This window comes from Lactuca saligna, chromosome 2 (genome assembly GCF_052625555.1).
Source record: "Lactuca saligna cultivar CGN05327 chromosome 2, ASM5262555v1, whole genome shotgun sequence".
Taxonomy (NCBI): domain Eukaryota; kingdom Viridiplantae; phylum Streptophyta; class Magnoliopsida; order Asterales; family Asteraceae; genus Lactuca; species Lactuca saligna.
Window position 1 is genome coordinate 185,208,469 of NC_136418.1, and position 18,283 is coordinate 185,226,751.

The 18,283-nt window shown below is 39.8% G+C and overlaps 1 non-coding gene across 1 annotated transcript; it reads left to right on the top strand.

The window, feature by feature from the left end:
- Positions 1 to 1,268: 1,268 nt before the first annotated feature.
- On the top strand, positions 1,269 to 1,371 carry LOC145033087 (U6 spliceosomal RNA). The gene has a single exon (XR_013677330.1). It is a non-coding gene; the product is annotated as a U6 spliceosomal RNA (small nuclear RNA).
- The last annotated feature ends 16,912 nt before the right edge of the window (positions 1,372 to 18,283 follow it).

Sequence of the window (18,283 nt, forward strand, 5' to 3'; positions counted from 1 at the left end):
TTGTTCAAAAAAATGCCCCCTCCAAAATAAAACTTCTTCTTTCTGTCCCTGCATCCAACTCTCCTATCTCCTTTTGAATAGTATACACATTAATTAAGAATAACCATGTCATTAGTTAGTAGTTTATAACTATTTCATTATGAAATATTTGTGATCAGTATGCACATAAAATCAAGAAACATATAAAAGAAAGATGGAAATCAGAAAACCGTAGGTTGTGGAAGGTCTAAAGGCATACATCTACCAGTTGAATAAACTTACGCTAAACATGATTATAATGAGACCAAATCCTTTCAACAATGTTAATTCTCCATGAACGTAAAATACAACTACATGATTAATAAAAATAAAACATTAAAATAGTCACTAATTAAATAAAACTGAAATCTAATTACGTTTTGCAATTACGTTAGTGGTGGCATTTTCTTAACAGTTGCTGGTTATAACTCATAAAGTACTTCACAGAAAGGGTCCTTGATTTAGCCACTCAATTATTTTCTGTAGTGATTACTTTTTTGACTTAAGAGAGTGTCATACGAGTATTATGATTGCTTCCTTAACAACTCTAGCAATAGTGACTATTATTGCACTTGTTACAGAAGCAAGAATGTACTTAATTAACACTTGCAAATATAAAACATGTCAAGATCAATTACTATAATAAAAAATAGTTAAGTATAGTACGTGCTTTATGTTACTATAATAAAAAATGGTTAAGTATATTAGGAGGATAATAAGGTTTTCAGTTTGTCCGTATTAGGTCACTAAGGTTTTTTTTTTTTTTTTTTGTGCGTATTAGACCAATATGGTTGTTATTACAGTTTAGAAATAGCAGTGGCGGACCTATGTAGGGCATTTGGGGTCCCGGTCCACTACTCAATTTCCAGCACGCAGTGTAATTTTTTTTTTTTTTTGATTTTTTTTTTTTTATTTTTTCTATTACGTGCACCCGCTTGAAGTACGAGGGACACCCCTACTAAAACAGTCTGCGTCCGCCACTGAGAAATAGTCATTTTACCGGTTTTAACGGGTAAAAAGGACTATTTCTAAACGGTAATAACAACCATATTGGTCTAATACGCACAAAGAAAACCTTAGTGACCTAATACGAACAAACTGGAAACTTTATTACCCTCCTATGTCATTAACCCTAATTTTAAAGACATTGAGAATATATGACCATCAACAGTAAACTACTTCGTTTACAACTCACGTCGTCCCATATAACCTGCTACTCCTCTATATGTCGAAACTCTTCATCTATAGGCGTCCCTTTGGGGACATCCGATAAAATTGGAACGATACAGAGAAGATTAGCATGGTCCCTACGCAAGGATGACACACACAAATCGAGAAATGGTCCAAAATTTTTTTTAACCCTTCGTCATCTTCTCTGGAACCCTAATTCCCTTTTCAAATGCTAATAGAGTTCAATTGTAATTCTTACGTTTCAGTAGTTCATCTACTGAAGTCATGATCAGACAACATGTGGATTCTATGGTCAGATTGGTCTTCTTGTTGATGTCTTCAACCATTTGTGGCAAGTAAGAGTGATATTTCTTTCTATAAAGTCTCCTTTAAGTTTTTTACTTTTCCTGTCATTAAGTTTCATGATTTATATACTTTCGTTTATGTGTTGTATATAGTATGTATGTATGTATTTGTTTATGTGCTGATTTTTTTATTCATTTTGCAACTTTAGTTTCTTAATTCATGTTGTGGTTTTGCTTTTCATAAAATAATTGATAATAGACATCCTCTGCAAGTCCCTGTTGGTTTTACATTTTCATTCGTTATCAAATGTAGACGTTGATGGGAGGTATCAAAGTGAGATTGTTTTTGTACATATGGATGTGTTCATGTAAACATTTAAATGAAAAAAAAAGTTATTGATAAAATGTTGCATATTTATGTAATGAAGATCATCAATCATATGAGTTTTTGGACTTAGAAATTCTGAAAGGGTTGTGAGATAAGTTTAAATGGAAGCAACTATTTTCAGTCAAACAAATCAGTCACATTGATTAGTAAGCATGTTTTCTAAATAATTAGGGTTAATGACTTTGGAGGGTAATAAGGTTTCCAATTTGTCCGTATTAGGTCACTAAGGTTTTTTTTGTGCGTATTAGACCAATATGGTTGTTATTACTGTTTAGAAATAGTCCTTTTACCGGTAAAAGGACTATTTCTAAACGGTAATAACAACCATATTGGTCTATTAAGCACAAAAACAAACCTTAGTGACCTAATACGGACAAACTGGAAACCTTATTACCCTCCTAAGTCATTATCCCAAAGTTTATTGCCATCTGATCATTATTTGTTCCCGATGATGTTCATGTGGTGTTCTGTTACAGCCTTGTAGGGACATCCCAATATTTTTTTTTCTATAAGTTTCAAGTGACCTCTTGATGTACATCTTACATAATATTAAAAATAAAAAGCAAATAGTCAATTAATATCTAGATTAAAAAGAGAATTTGTGCATAACATAGTCATATATTATCGTAGTAACAGAAGCCCTAATAAATCTCTCCTGTTAAATGATTAAAAATCATAAAAAAAATTGATCACCTTCTATGATATTAGACAAATTTCATAATAACAGTTGAATAGGCTAAACGAACATGTAAGCACCTTTTCCAGCCACAATCCTCTTTAACTTTGTTTATTCTGTTTGTATAATTTCCATTTATTCAAGATAATTTCAACACTATTTTTCAATACTGATTTTCTGTTCACCTTTTGCTCCGAATATCTGATAGTGGTGTTGTTAGAACAAATCAAGAGTTGATCAAAAGATTCTAAACTAAAAGTGCATCAAACAAGAATGCAATAATCAAACTGGTGCCGAATAATTAATAATAAGTGTCATAGAAGAGCTCGATGAAGAACTTCTACTATAAAGACATGGTAGAGAATCGCAAAAACGATTAACCCAAATGAAGTACATGCATGCAGTATTTAAAGCTAAACCCTAGTAACATAAAAACGGATGGATAGGCCCATTCCGTAAAAGGCTAACTACATACATCATAAAATTTGACACAATTTACTTAAATAACCCCAACAATCTCCCCATTTATGTCAAATAACGAAGGCAGATTCTTCAACTCTGTTGTCGCTTTTGAACTTTAAAAAGTTTCGGCATTATACCCAGCAAAGTTTTGCGAACTAGGATGTACCAGTTGATCATGTCAGAAAATCATTTCTTGTTTCTAGCACCGTTCGCTTTATTCTGCCTAATAAACTCCAAAATATACTCAATGCATGAAGTGGAGTATAGATGCTTGTTGGGCAGAAAGAAATAAACTCTGTGAAAATTCACATCAGGTTGTTCTCGCAGTTGAAAATGACACACTCCAATCATCCTTTCGTATTCTTCCCAAATTCATCTTATCAAGATCCTTCGGAGGCTCCTTGGGAAGCATTGTATTTCTTATTAAGGACAACTGGAATCTCCGCGTCGATCTTCCTAACCTATTAGATGTAACAAACCAACATTCATTTAAGATGTGCAATGATGTGCTCGAACTTCTGTTCATCCTTCAGAAGTAGAAGCAACAGAGAAATCCAATAGAATGGGTTGAGGTATTGCAAATCAACGAGAGTAAATTTAAACATTGAACACGCAGCCCTACGAGCAACCTTGAAATTAGCGTTGATGAAGCTCTCAGGTTCAATTGGTCTGAATACATCGACAATATTGATCTTCTTTAAGCTCCAGGTTTCATATTGTGGCTTCATGTGCTTTAGATAAAACGAGAATTACACCGGATCAACACCTTTGTCAGAGAGAGGAACGCTCGCAGTCTTATCAAAACTACGAAACTGAAAGGCATCCGGTGTGATTGGCAGATCAAGTTGCAAATCTGGAGAGTTCTCCAATTCAAAAGAAGCAACAGGCTCTAACCAATAAACGTTCGGATTATTAATGGCTTCATTCTAGAATCATTCCAAAGTCCATAAACGAAAAAGAGTTCTCTGACTTTTCAAGGTTTCCTCAACTTCACGTGTCGCCTTCTCTCATTCTTCAGTCTCTTTTGCAACTCACATGTTTTCATCAAGTTCAGCATCTCGAGCTTTACACTTTAGCTTGTCATTTTCATCTTCTTCTTCCATATCATAATCATCAACAATCTTCTCTTTCTCTACTGATACCGAAGCTACATTATCCTTCGGATAATTGGACTTGGGTTTTTGTTCGTGATCATCTTCACCTTCGGTTCCTTTACCAGCATCAAAAGTTATTGCCGGTTCTCCCCCTTGTTTTGGAATAGAAGATCTCCTTGACTGGGTTCAACTTTGTTTGTTGATGAAGATGATGGGGTTTAGGACCGAAACTGGTCTTTCAGTTCTTATCACTACTGGATTCAGCATGAACACTATTCCTTCATTTCATTTGACTGCACGATTGACAGTTAGTGCATGGAACTTTGTTTTCATGAGGCCTTCCTTTCACCTGTGGATTCAATACCTTGTGAACGTGATTAGCGTTTTGAGAATTCCAACACTGCTTTCTCTCTTTGAGATTTTTCTGGTACCTTTTGTTCCTTTGATGTGTTTTTTCAGTAAATTGTTTTTGAGATTTGTGAATATTTGCTTTTGGTTTCGGTTTCTCTTCACCAGCTTCGCTTGGAGACGATTCTATCGATGCCTTTACCGGTTCGCTTTGAATTTCTTTAGTACCGATTGCACTTGGCTTATCAAAGCTTGAAGGCTTGTTAAGTGGCTCAGTCACATATCTACCCCTGACTCTCCATGAGGTTTGCTCCTACAGACCTACTGTTTCGTCTGCATTGTCAATGCGAGCTGACCAGAGAAAGTTATCACACCCATCAGCGTTGTCTTCATCTACCAAGGAAGTTAGCTTAACTGTTTGCTTCTTGGTAACTCCAGTGGTGGCATATACTTGATTCGGTACAGTTTGCACCTTTTGATATATAACTGCCTTTTCTCTAAGGACTTTGGACTTGTTCTTGGACATACAAGCGAACTCAACTGAATTTTCAGATATGAGTGACTTTGCCGGTTCGGGTTCGCTTTTGAGAAATTCAAAGCAGTCAACTTCATCCTCTACATAAATTTCACTTATATCAATGTCCTAATCAAATTCAGAAGAATTTTCCACATTCATCTTATTTTCTGAACTTAATTTGGTACTCAATGAGTCAAATTTGTGCATGGTTTCGGTCTTTATTTTCAATTTGTCATTTTCGTCCAATAAATTCATAAGCATGTCCTTGTGGTCTTTGGACTTAATAAAGGACTCTATTTTGTCCAGACCAATTCTGTAAGCATCCAAAATCTCGTCTGATGACACAAAAAATTCACAATTATAGCAATCAACGTCGACTTCATCCTCCTTTAATTCAAGAAAGGGAAAAATCATTTTGTGAACCTTTTTCCCAATACCACAATTCAAATGTAACTGAGTAATATTAGTGTAAAGACGTTTAGCAATCAAACAAAAAATATTCCTTTGTTTTAAAAACTTCAAATTTTCACGTGGCAAATATATCAACTCATCTCTCGCTCTAACTAAGTCTAACTCCGTCTTCTCTATCCGCATCCTTCGCTCCACACTCTTTGATGTCACCCTGCTAATTTGATCTGTTAGGTTAGCATTTGTGAGGCATGTTTTCATTAGACTTCCACTTAAACTAGAAAACTTGAATTTTAATTCCTTTAATTCCTTTTCATAGTTTGTTACAAGAATTTTAAGTGATTCGAGAATGGATTGTACCTTCTTGATCAAGTGATCATAGTTGTTGATCCTTTCGATCACAGGTTGGCAGCAAGGCATTTATTTTCCTTCTAATTCGCTGCATTATACTCGCCTTCGCTTGTGTAACCCCTCATTTCTGACACTCCAGCAGTCACCATCAAGCATCTCCCAGCAAACTCAGTATTATCTTCTTTGGCCAAAAATGCCCTTCCATGCGTGGGTTTACGTACTTCTTCATCTTTAGAGTCTATCGACCAGACCTCTACGCCACCGAACTCAACATCAACAACGTTCTCCTGCACAACCAAAATATTCATAGTGTTGTTAGAGGCTTTCTTCTTCTTTATCTCCTCCAGCTTGCACATCTAGTATGCTTCATCATCTTCACCCTTCTTCTTTTCTGATAGCTTTCTCAACATGAAATCTTTGGCAAAGTAGTTTTTGCCATGGCAGAAGTTGAAATCGTATTCGGAGTCTCCTACTAGTTTTCTCTCCTTCTTCTATTCTTCTTTATAAGGATTATTTTTTTATCTTTTTCGCTTTTTCTGAGCTATAGCTCCCCTTCCAGTTTCAGTTCTTGGCAACAGGGAACTTTTTGCGAGCAAACCGCTTCGGGTTGGAAACCATCATTGCATACTCTTCGCTTGTCATATCACATTCTGACATTTCTGACTCTTCCTCATCTTCTTTCACATTCTTTTCCTTAGAGAGAAGGGCCAAGGATCCCATACTACTTTCACTTCCTTAGACACAACACTTTCATGAGACTTGAGAATACCCATCATCTTCGCCAGTGAATAGGTTTTAAGCTGCTTGTGAGCCTTCACAGTTGATGCCATAGCCATCCAATCGGGTCTTAAACCATTCATAAATGTGACATTCTGTTCGATCACTTCTTTTCCAACACCGTGCTTGATCATCTTGCTCAAAAGATGGTTGAAATGATCGAATGTATGAATCAGTTTTTCATCAGCCTTTTGTTGGAAAGCACCGAACTCGGAGAGCAATATAGTTTGGATGGAATGTTCCAGGTCCTCATCAGTGGAATACAACTCTTTAAGTCTATCCCAGATCTCTTTTGCAGTGGTGCATGGGCTTACCAAACGAAAAGTGTCAGACTGTAAAGCAAATCTGATCATTCTCATGGCTTTAACATTACACAACAACTTATCCTTTTCGTCTTGAGGAATCTTGTGCACATCAGTCAAGAGTTTGTTTTACTCCATTTAGGTTTTAATGGTTCTATTCGTTCCATAATGAACAAAAGTACCCAATGTTATCGCCTCCCAGATTAGATAACCATTGTCTTCAGATCCAACTACATAGTCTTCAAAGTGATGCGTCTAAACTTCATAATCTTTAGTGTATAGGATTGGAATCCTAATTATAGATCCAATGCTGTTGGAGATATTGATCGGATTGGTTTGTGAATCATTGTGAGACATGATAACCTTTTACAAATATCTGCAAAGAATCAGACTTGTAAAGATTGAATTAGGGTTTTATCAAAATCAAGAAACAACATCAATGAAGAGATGACGGCTCCCACAAGTTTGATAAAAGCGGAAACCCTAAACAAATTCTTCTAACATAAGAGATACGTATGAATTACACAGTCTCCTGCTCTGATACCAATTGACGAGAATAATATTCTTTAAGATGGATAGATTCAAACGGATATCAATAAAACAATGACAAGAAATAAAAGATAATAAACACCACAATGAATCAAACGAGGGTCGAATGATTAATATGCTCCACCTCAGAAGAATTCAATGGGAATTGCTACTATAGAGGTGTGCTAGGGTTATAATACTTGAAGTAATAATATTTATCAAAAAGCCTTCTACATATAATGCATGCATGCACTATATATATGTACTAAACCCTAAAACAAACCACGGTTGGATAGGCCCAGACCGAGTATACAAAATGGACCTAAGAGCTAAGCCTAATGACACAACCCCTTAGACTCAACATAGAGGATCTCGTAATCATAATCTTTTACCACATCAAGCCACCGATGCTGCCTTATATTTAAATTTGGCTGATCTATGAGATACCTCTATCTCTTGTAGACCGTGTAAATGGTACAATGAACCCCATAGAGGTAATGCCGCCAAATCTTGAGGGCAAAAATAACAACCCCCATCTCCAAATCATGTGTCGGATAGTTCGCCTCGTAAGGCTTCAACTGCATCGAAGTGTAAGTGATAACATGCCCTCTCTGCATCGATACCACGCCCAAACCCGAGATAGACGCATCACAATACACTACAAAATAATCTAGGTCCTCTGGCATGACTAAGATTGGCAAATCGCGCAATCTCAGTCTCAACGTCTCAAATGCGGCCTGCTGCTCAGGCCCCTAGCGAATGAGCACGACTTTCCTCGTCAGTCGGGTCAGGGGCATGACTATCTTGGAGAAGTCCTTAATGAATCTCCGTTAATAGCCTGCCAGTCCCATAAAGATCTGAATCTTAGATGGAGACCTCAGAACCTCCCACCTCATCACGACTTCTACCTTGGCCAGGTCAAATTAAATCTCGTTCTGGTTGACAAGGTGCCCAAGAAACTGCACCTCGCGCAACCAAAACTCGCACTTAGAGAACCTAGCATACAAGCTCTCCTTCTTTAAAGTATCCAAAACCTCCCGCAAGTGCTCCTCAAGTTGCTCATGCGTCTTCGAATAAACCAAGATGTCATCAATGAAAACGATCACATACCTATCCAACATTGGCCTACACACACGATTCATGATATCCATGAACGTGGCAGGAGCATTGGTGAGCCCAAAAGGCATCAGCACGAAATCATAGTAACCATATCGCGTCCAAAAAGCATTCTTCTGTACATCATCCTCTGTGACTCTCATATGATGATAACTAGAACGAAAATCAATCTTGGAGAACCAAGATGCTCCCAGAAGCTGGTCAAAGAGATCATCAATCCTCAGGAGTGGGTAACAGTTCTTCACCATTACCTTATTCAGCTCTCAGTAATCTATACACATCTGATGTGACCCGTCCTTCTTTTTCACAAATAAAATTGGGGCTCCCCAGGGTGAACTGCTCGGTGTAATGAATCCCTTGTCTAACAGATCATGTAGTTGTTTAGACAACTCCTGCATCTCAGGAGGAGCCAGCCAATACGGTTCCTTGGCTATTGGATCCGCACCAGGGACTAGGTCGATCTGGAACTCTACCTGCTTCTCTGGGGGTATTCCAGGCAACTCTTCTGGAAATACATTCGTGAACTCTCGTACCACTGGCACATCACTCATTGTTGCCTTACCAACCTCCCAGGTATCCAAGACATAGGCGACATATCCTGCGCACCCCTGCTGGAGATAGCGCCTAGATCTCGCAGCTGAACATAAAGTTGGTCCCTTATGTGGCCTCTCACCATGAATTACCAGCTCTCCCCCACTTGGGGTCCTGATCTGCACCAATTGTTGCATCCAGTCGATCACCATCCCATTGGGTCTAAACTAATCCATCCCTATGATAACCTTGTTCCCTCGCAATGGTATGGCAACCAAATCTACCAAGTAGCGCTCTTCATATAACCTCATAACAAAATCTCTGAAAACCTCCAATTCCCGTACTGATCGGTCATCCGCAATCTCAACCTCTAGGGGGCACTCTAACATGCCCGATGACTCAGGAAACCTCTTGCTAAGCACAAGAGAAACAAATGATCGGGTAGCACCCAAATCAAACAACACCTGTACGTGGATACCGTTCACATGGAACGATCCTAAACAAAACATATAGCATAACACATCAATAACACGAGAAACATATAATAAAAGTTAGAGAGAAGAAACCATACCTGTCACCACATCGGGTGCGGTGCGTGCCTCCTCGGCTGTCAACTGGAAAGCTCAGCTCCTCACCACTAGAACCTCTGACTTGATGTTTCGGCCATTCGTAACCCGTGTAGTCACTAGAGTTGGCGCCACCAATGGCGCTGCAGCTGCTGTTGTCATCCTGGGGCAGCTGGCCTTTTTATGGCCCCTCTGATTGCAATGAAAGCAAATCAGGTCTGATATCTAAACAGTGGGGACAGGAGCAGTACATCCCTGCCAAAATGCCCGGTCTTGTCGCACTTATAGCAGCCTGATCCCGAACCAGTACGGAAAACTCCCTCGTGTGATCTACTGCATTTCCTATAGTGGTCCTGACCCTGCTGGCCCTTCGACCTATCATCGAATCCCTTGGGTTTATTCCATGAAACCCCAGCAACCCGCCCTATCCCACTTTCCTCTTCCTGACGTGCTCTAAATCAATCTCTCTCTCCCTTGCTCTGGCAATCATGGAATCCAGATTCGGGCAAGCAGAATAGCTGACATGCTCCTGAATGTCAGCCCTTAACATATCATGATAACGGTTCTTCTGTATATCCTCATCATCTGCTTACTGAGGTACCAAGAAAGCCCTCTCCTGGAACATGAGGTGATCTCCGCTACAGTCTCAGTAGTCTGCTCATGTAAAGAAACTCCCTAGCCAGCTGCTGAAGCTCCACAGCTGGTGCAAACTCAACCCTGAACCTGGTCACAAAATCTGACCAAGTCATAGCCTTAATGGATGGGGTCCCCAGTGAATCACCCACTAACTCCCACCAATCTTTGGCTCGATTCCTTAAACAACCCGCCGCAAAGCGGACATTCAACCCCTCCGGGTTGAAGCTCGTCAATTGTGCAGACTTGATGTCTGTGATCCATCTCCTAGCCACAATGGTGTCCTTTACCCCGTAAAATTCTGGCGTGCCACTCCCCCTGAAGTCCTTGAAGGACATTGTGCACGTACCTGATTGGCTGGACGCCAATTCACTCCTGAATGTTCAAAGGCGATCCTCCATCAACTTGATAATCCCCTCCTTGATCGACCCGGAAATGATCGGGGTCACCTCAAGGATACCTCTCGTAATCTCAGACGCAATGAACTCGCGTAGCCCGTCATCAACCTGCTCGGATCCCGCACCCGATCTTGATCCAGAACCGGATCCAGACCCTGAACCTCCCACTCCATGACGCGTAATCACCATTCTGAAATAAAACAAGTAAATGTCAGGGTTATACATACTCTCGAGAGGTCTCGCATACTCTCTAGATCCTTGGTTCCATCTCAGCCTCCTTTGACTTGAGTACGAATCCTTTGCTTCCAGTATTACGGGCCCATATTACCTTCTACATGTATATGTACTTCTCTCAAGGATTGACTTGACTTCACCAAATTCCTTCTACCAATTTTTCTCTCCAATCTAATCTATTCCTTGGCTTGACCTAGGGCCCTCTTCGACCTACTCTTTGCCATCAGCTGCACAAGGAGTCCCTACCATCCTTCCCTAACTAGATTGCGAATACTATTACATATCCACTTACTAGTTAGCTAACGCTAGCTAGAACCCCTGTAAGCACAAAGTAAGCAACATTCGTGCATCGAGTAACCAAAGCAAACATAACCCAATAAGGCTATCCTACTACTGACTAGACAGCCCTAGCATACAACTCAATAAGCTCATATAATAGGCATATAAGGCATCCATTCTAGATCCTTAGTTCTATTCTAGCATGCAGTTCTCATAATCATATAATAGGCATACCAGGCATCCTCCTAGATCCTTAGCCCTAATATAGTATACAGTTCTCATAATCATACCATATAACATAACATAACAAGTATGGGTATGTTGGGGAAAACTTACTCGAGCTCGGCTGGTCGCAGGCATAACACTCCTCGTTCTTTCTCAAAATTATTATTTGAAATTTTAGAAAACCAATTTTCTTGTAAAAATCCTTCAAGCCCTCGATTTGAGTTCGGTCACCTCCGAAGGTGTACTCGAATCCCTCAAACCAAGGTTCTGATACCAACTTGTAACAACCCATAATCGGAACCCAAAATTTTTTTGTTTGAAATTCAAATATATTACTATAAAAATATTCTTCACAAACAGCATTACAATTCCTTTTACCACAAAATCATAAGTCATAAGTTTCAAAAACATTGCAACGAATAGCATAATATCAGAGTACAAATCCCAGGCTACTCAAATGCAGAAATCATGTGCAAATGTGTGATAGGATGCTACGCCACCGGCTCCTTCCTCTTAGATGAAGAGGTACTTGAAACCAAAACTAAAAACCGTAAGCACAAAGCTTAGTGAGTTACCCCATCATAACCATACGTAATAATGCATAATCCTCGGTATCTTTCAAACGGTAACCGTCAGGTATAGCCGTGAGCTGGACTCCCCCTCGGTATCTTTCAATTGATAACTGGTAACTAACCTCCCCTTCGATATCTTTCAACCGGCATCTGGGAGCTAACCTCCCCTTCGGTATCTTTCAAACGGTAACCAGGTACTATTTCACCCTACTACTGCTAACACACATTAAACACAATAATCATATCAAGCACATTAGTCATATTAAACACAGTAAGCATATCATGTGACAATCGTCAATCTTGAGTCAAGTCAAGTCATCAAGTCAAGCCGGTCAACTCAATTAAACCTTGTGTATTAGGGTTTGTGTTATGTTCATACTGTATAACTTGCTATATTAATGGGAAAACATCACTTGAGAAAAGTCTTGTGTTAAAATTTCCTAAGCCCTAGTGCTAATCAATGAACTAAACTGATAAAAACCATGTTGCATACTCATCGGGAGTGTGTGGGATCCTTAATCATGACTTAACGGGGCTCAAGAAACTTGCATTGTGGAGCCAAACACTCACAAATGCCACACTTGAAATCTCTATCAAATATCTCTTTGTATGAGAAATCTCTCCAAGAATGTCAAATCTCTCCCAAATCTCTCCAAGTATGTGAAATCTCTCTCAAATATCTCTTTGTATGAGAAATCTCTCCAAGAATGTCAAATCTCTCCTAAATCTCTCCAAGTATGTGAAATCTCTCTCAAATATCTCTTTGTATGAGAAATCTCTCCAAGAATGTCAAATCTCTCCCAAATCTCTCCAAGTATGTGAAATCTCTCTCAAATATCTCTTTGTATGAGAAATCTCTCCAAGAATGTCAAATCTCTCCCAAATCTCTCCAAGTATGTGAAATCTCTCTCAAATATCTCTTTGTATGAGAAATCTCTCCAAGAATGTCAAATCTCTCATAAATCTCTCCAAGTATGTGAAATCTCTCCCAAATCTCTCTCAAAAGTTCCCGTAACTTTTTGGAATCATTCGGGTCATACCGACCCTTAACCGGGTCAAAAACGGCTTAAAACGGGGCGAAAACGAGAAAAATAGGCTTTAGGAACCGAAACCAAGAAGAGAGGCCTCTTAGGACCAGAACCGAGCCTCTGTTGGCTGAGGCATGCGAGACCGAGCCTCGGTATCTGCCTCTCTCGGTCTCTCTTCTGGTCGCTCGGTCTTTGTCTTCTCACTCTCTGCCTCTCTCGGTCTCTCTTCTGGTCGCTCGGTCTCTGTCTTCTCACTCTCTTCCTCTCTCGGTCTCTCTTCTGGTCGCTCGGTCTCTGTCTTCTCACTCTCTGCCTCTCTCAATCTCTCTTCTGGTCGCTCCGTCTCTACTCCGCCTCTCTGTCTCTTCCCTCCTCTCGGTCTCTGCTCATTCTCTCCTCTCTGACTCTTCGCGCCTCTCTGTTCTCTCCTCCCCCCTCTCGGTTCCTACCCTCTCTCTTCTCCCCTCTCGGTTTCTACCCTCCCTCCTCTCGGTTTCAGCATCAGAAGGCCGAACCTCGGACAGATTTCGGAAATTTGTCACTTTTAGCCCATTTTTGATATTTTTAACATTTTAAGCCCGTTTTTCGTGATTTTAAAGCTGGATTTTCTCCAGAAATTATATTTTAACATAATAAACTCTAAATATTCATAATTTAAACATATTTTTATGAAAATCATTATCTAAATAATAAAGATCTAATGGGGGATTTATTTAAGGTGGAGTGTTGACTTTGCGTTACCTTATGACACAAGCAACCACCCCACACCCACTCTATGACCAGCCATACCTCCCCACCTTACCTATGTCACTTCAATGTCCCTTACACTCAAATTACACTCACTCCCACGTTTTTTGAGCAGGAACAAACACCCACTCTCCTCATTTTCTCTCATTGCTCTCATTCCACTAAGTAACAAACACCACTTTTCTCTCAAACTTTTTCTACACAAATTTCGAGATTCAAGGCTGATTTCAAGTGTTCTTCCACTCTTAGTAAGTAAAATTCATCCTCCCTATTATTATTTCACTTCATTCTACTCAAATCTTTGATTTCTCACACAAACTCCATAACTATAATGTTAGATTCTCGAAAATCTTCAAGGCATCTCCAAGTGTTCTTGAATTAAACACTTCCATTCTTCAACAATCATCTACTGAAATCACTTAAGGTGAGTTCATATCCCTACATTTTCATGTTTTCTCAAGTTTTCAGGGGGGAATACAAGTTAAAACACTAAGAACATAACTAGATTTTTCTAACAGCCTTCATCAGAAAAGTTCAACTCCATTCATGGACTGTTTTGGGCATCTTAAACATTTTTGTTTTCAAAACTGTACAAGGTGCAAATATTTCAAGTTCTTAGCTTTAAAATGGCTACTTGCACATCTCCATCCGATTTTTCTACAATTTATGGTGATTTTTACAAAACTGCCTATCATTTCAAACAACAAACCAGACCAGTCTGTGATTTTGGACTTATTCACCCAGGTTGGAGGTCCTTAAAAATCGTGATAAAAATTATGAGTAAACTAGACACATTTTTTGAACTTTCAGAATTTACGGATCTAGATTTCGGCTTCGTATGATTTTTCTATGATTTTTCCAAAACAAGGCAGCATGGCTAAAGTTAGCCAACAGCATGTAAATGTCATAACACTTTGTATTATGTTGAGCAAAGTGTATAATCATGAGTTCTAATTATTGAATGTGTTTCCTTGTTAGTTTGTCATCATGAACTGAAACTAAGTAATTCATAATAAATATTATTCATTCATTTAGAACGCGTATATTAAACTATAAAAAGTATAGTTTGATAAATTCATAACACTAATACATATCTATAAAAGAGTTCATACCTATTACATACATTTTAGATAAACTATAATAGGTATAGTTTATGATACATCACTCAACACACTCGTACAAAAAGGGTACATTCATACAAGAAAGATTTATATTCACACACATTTCACGTAAACTTGTTAACCTATGTTGTGAGACTCTCTCTCTCCCCGTACGTCCGAGTGCGGGATATAATTCCTGGTAGTTATAATCAGAATCTCCTTGAGGGAGAACGTGATACTTGTATATAGATCTATATTGGGTTTGACACCCCACACCTTGCTGCTAGCTACAGTGGGACCTGCAGGTCTACGGGTGACAAATGTCATTTCATTTTCGCGACGCCTGAGAAACGTTGTGGCAGGTTCACATAGTCACAGTATGATTATAGCGACTCACCTAGGGAGATAACAATTCATAAAGTTTACGGGATTTCATAAAACCGAAGTAGGTTTTAGGTTGATTTAAAATTTACTTTCCACATCATTTCAAACTCACGACATTTCTACTAAGTAAGGATGATTTCTTATACATTTTGGTCTTTGGTTATAAGGCTATATTTTACGGATATCAAGGAAAATATCAGATTTTTCTGAAACAAACGCGACATTTACATGTGAAAGACTTCTACTAAGTTTTATAATAAAAGCTTATGAACTCACCAACCTTTGTGTTGACATTTTTCAAACAACTTGTACTCTCAGGAAAAGACTAAACATGTAATCAAGTGCTTTTGAGGATGGGACGTTAAGGCGTCAAACTTTTCATATTTTGTCAACATATTGTAATTGATTTTGAACCATGTAATTCATACAAGTGATGTAACTTTTTCAATTATATATATGTTGGTTGTGTTTGCTTAAATTACTATTGAAATTGTGGTTATGATACTACATGAAGTCCTCCACCCCCGGACGTTTCCGCCATCCTTGGTTTGGGGGTGTGACAGATTGGTATCAGAGCGCGGTTTATAGTGAATTAAGTATGTCAAACCACATAAGATATACAAACTATAAACACATTTGGGACTAAAAGTCTTTGATTCCTAAAATGCTTTAACGAGTTGTACTTTTAGAAAACAAATAATTTCTTGTTTTAAAGTATACTTACATGCATTCTATACTAGCATGGTGTCATAACTTAGGAGAACATAAATTGAAAGAGGAGGAGTCGAACATTATTAGTACGCCTTAGCATGTGTAATCAGTTCTGGGAGGGATATAGCCTGATCAACTATATCCGTCCAAGAAGTAACTTACACACACTAAGGAATAGTCGTAATGAGCGACAAATCTGATAACCTAATTACACTCCATAAAAAACACGCTAAGAACCAAATATAAACATAAAAAAAATACTATAGGAGTATTGGTATGTTTCTATAGCGCTAGGTTATTATTTTCCGATATGTGCTTCTTAACCCCCGTTTCTCGTGCAGACGACATGGCAGGAATTCATATACCCGGGGACCCCTATTTTCCCAATCAGGGAAACGCGGGATGGATCGATGATGAGCCCGAGGAGGATCCCGAAGAGGATCCCGAGGAGGAGCCCGAGGAGGAAGACGAACAAGAAGAAGAAGAGGAAGACGACCAAGAAGAAGAGGAAGACGAAGAGGAAGAAGAGCAAGGTGATGAGATAGTCATGTTTGGGAACGAAGCGGAGGAACCACCAGAAGTATTCAACCCTCCCTACATCGCGAGGGTACCCACGCACCGTTTTGGATACAACGGACCTGAACCCCCTTGGGTAACAATGATCGAAAGATGGAGCCGACAACAACGCCAGCGGTCACCATATGGCTACCAACGAGGTTACTATGATTTCACTCATGGTGGACCAGCTGACAGAGCTCTCCCCGTCACGATACAACGAATAGCAAGTATGGATGATCGTGGTAGGACGACGACCGATCAGGTCCGGGAGTTAAGCGCCATCGTACAGTCTACAACTGATCGCACCAGAGACCTGGAACGAGACTCCCACCACAGAGACCAACTCATTCAAGACCTTCTCGCAGCTCAAGCAGAAACAAGAGAGTATCGGGAAAGATACATGGCACTCGAAGAGAGAATGGTTGCAGCCGAACGCAGATTGGCGGAACTACAGGGCGCATCGACATCATCGCAGCCTCCGTCAAAGAAGGGTCGCAGTGATTAGAACTCGTTACTATTCTCACGTCTTGGTAGTAAAATTTTATGAGTACGCGTTGGTGCTACTCTTTGTATGTAGGTCGACCCTACGACTAAGTGATTACACTATTCAAAGGGCTTTTGTAATGCCAAAACTATCTTTTGTAACGATGTAATGTAGACCCTTATGAGGTCAAACTTATCCCTCTAAACGTTATGTACTAAAAGTTATCAATGAAATTTGGCATGCGTTTTATTTATTGAATGTTTGGCACTATACATCATAACCTGATCACACAAACAGTTTACGAATAATAAAGTTTTGATAAAATACAAGAGGGATGAAACCAGTAACACTCGACTCGTTATCACTATTGAAGTCTTACCGACTGGTCATTTTTTTTTATGACAAAACCATGCCACCAAGGAAAAGACCAAGGCCTTCCAACAACACAGTGCCGCCTCCACTATCACCTCCGCAGTTTGATCCTGCGATGTTCCAGGCTGCAGTAATGGCAGCCGTGGCGGCAGCAATGTCGCAAATGGGAACCAATGGTTCTGGCGGTTCTGGATCCGGAGCTACCAATTCCATTCATGGGGACAGCACGGGGCGTACGAGGGAGTGCTCTTACAAAGACTTCACGAATGGCAAACCCGACCCTTTCAATGGAAGCGGGGGCGTTATCACGCTGGTGCAATGGTTCGAAAGGACCGAGGCAGTTTTCGAAATCTGCGCTTGTCCCAAAGCGAGCAAGGTCAAGTATGGGGCATTCACTTTCACTGGAAAAGCACTTACTTGGTGGAATGGCCGAGTTAAATCACTTACTCCTGCAGTAGCTAACGCAATCAGCTGGGAGGATTTGAAAGCCTTAATGTTAAAGGAATACTGCCCGAGGGGCGAAATACAGAAACTTGAAGAAGAACTTTGGAACCTCAGAATGACATGCACTGATCTTGAAGCATATACTGCCCGTTTCAATGACCTAGCACTTCTCTGTCCAACAATGGTCACTCCAGAAGAGAAGAAGGTGGAACGATACCTCTGGGGGCTGTCATCTCAGATTCAAGATAGTGTATTGGCCTCGAAACCCACTACCTTTGAAAGTGCCAATGAATTGGCACAACAACTCATAGATCATAGGGCTAGCCGTGGTACCGTGATAACCACCACCGACCGAACAAAAGGAGGAAACAATAAGAGGAAGTTCTGGGGCAATAAAAAGAAACAACCAATGCAGGACCCCGCCAAAAAGCAACAGATTGTTGCTGTCCGTGCCGCCACTACTGCTGTCATTTCAGCGCCGCCGAAACAGTACACGGGAACTCTTCCCAAGTGCAACAAGTGTAACTACCACCATAACGGTGCTTGTCGAGAGTTAC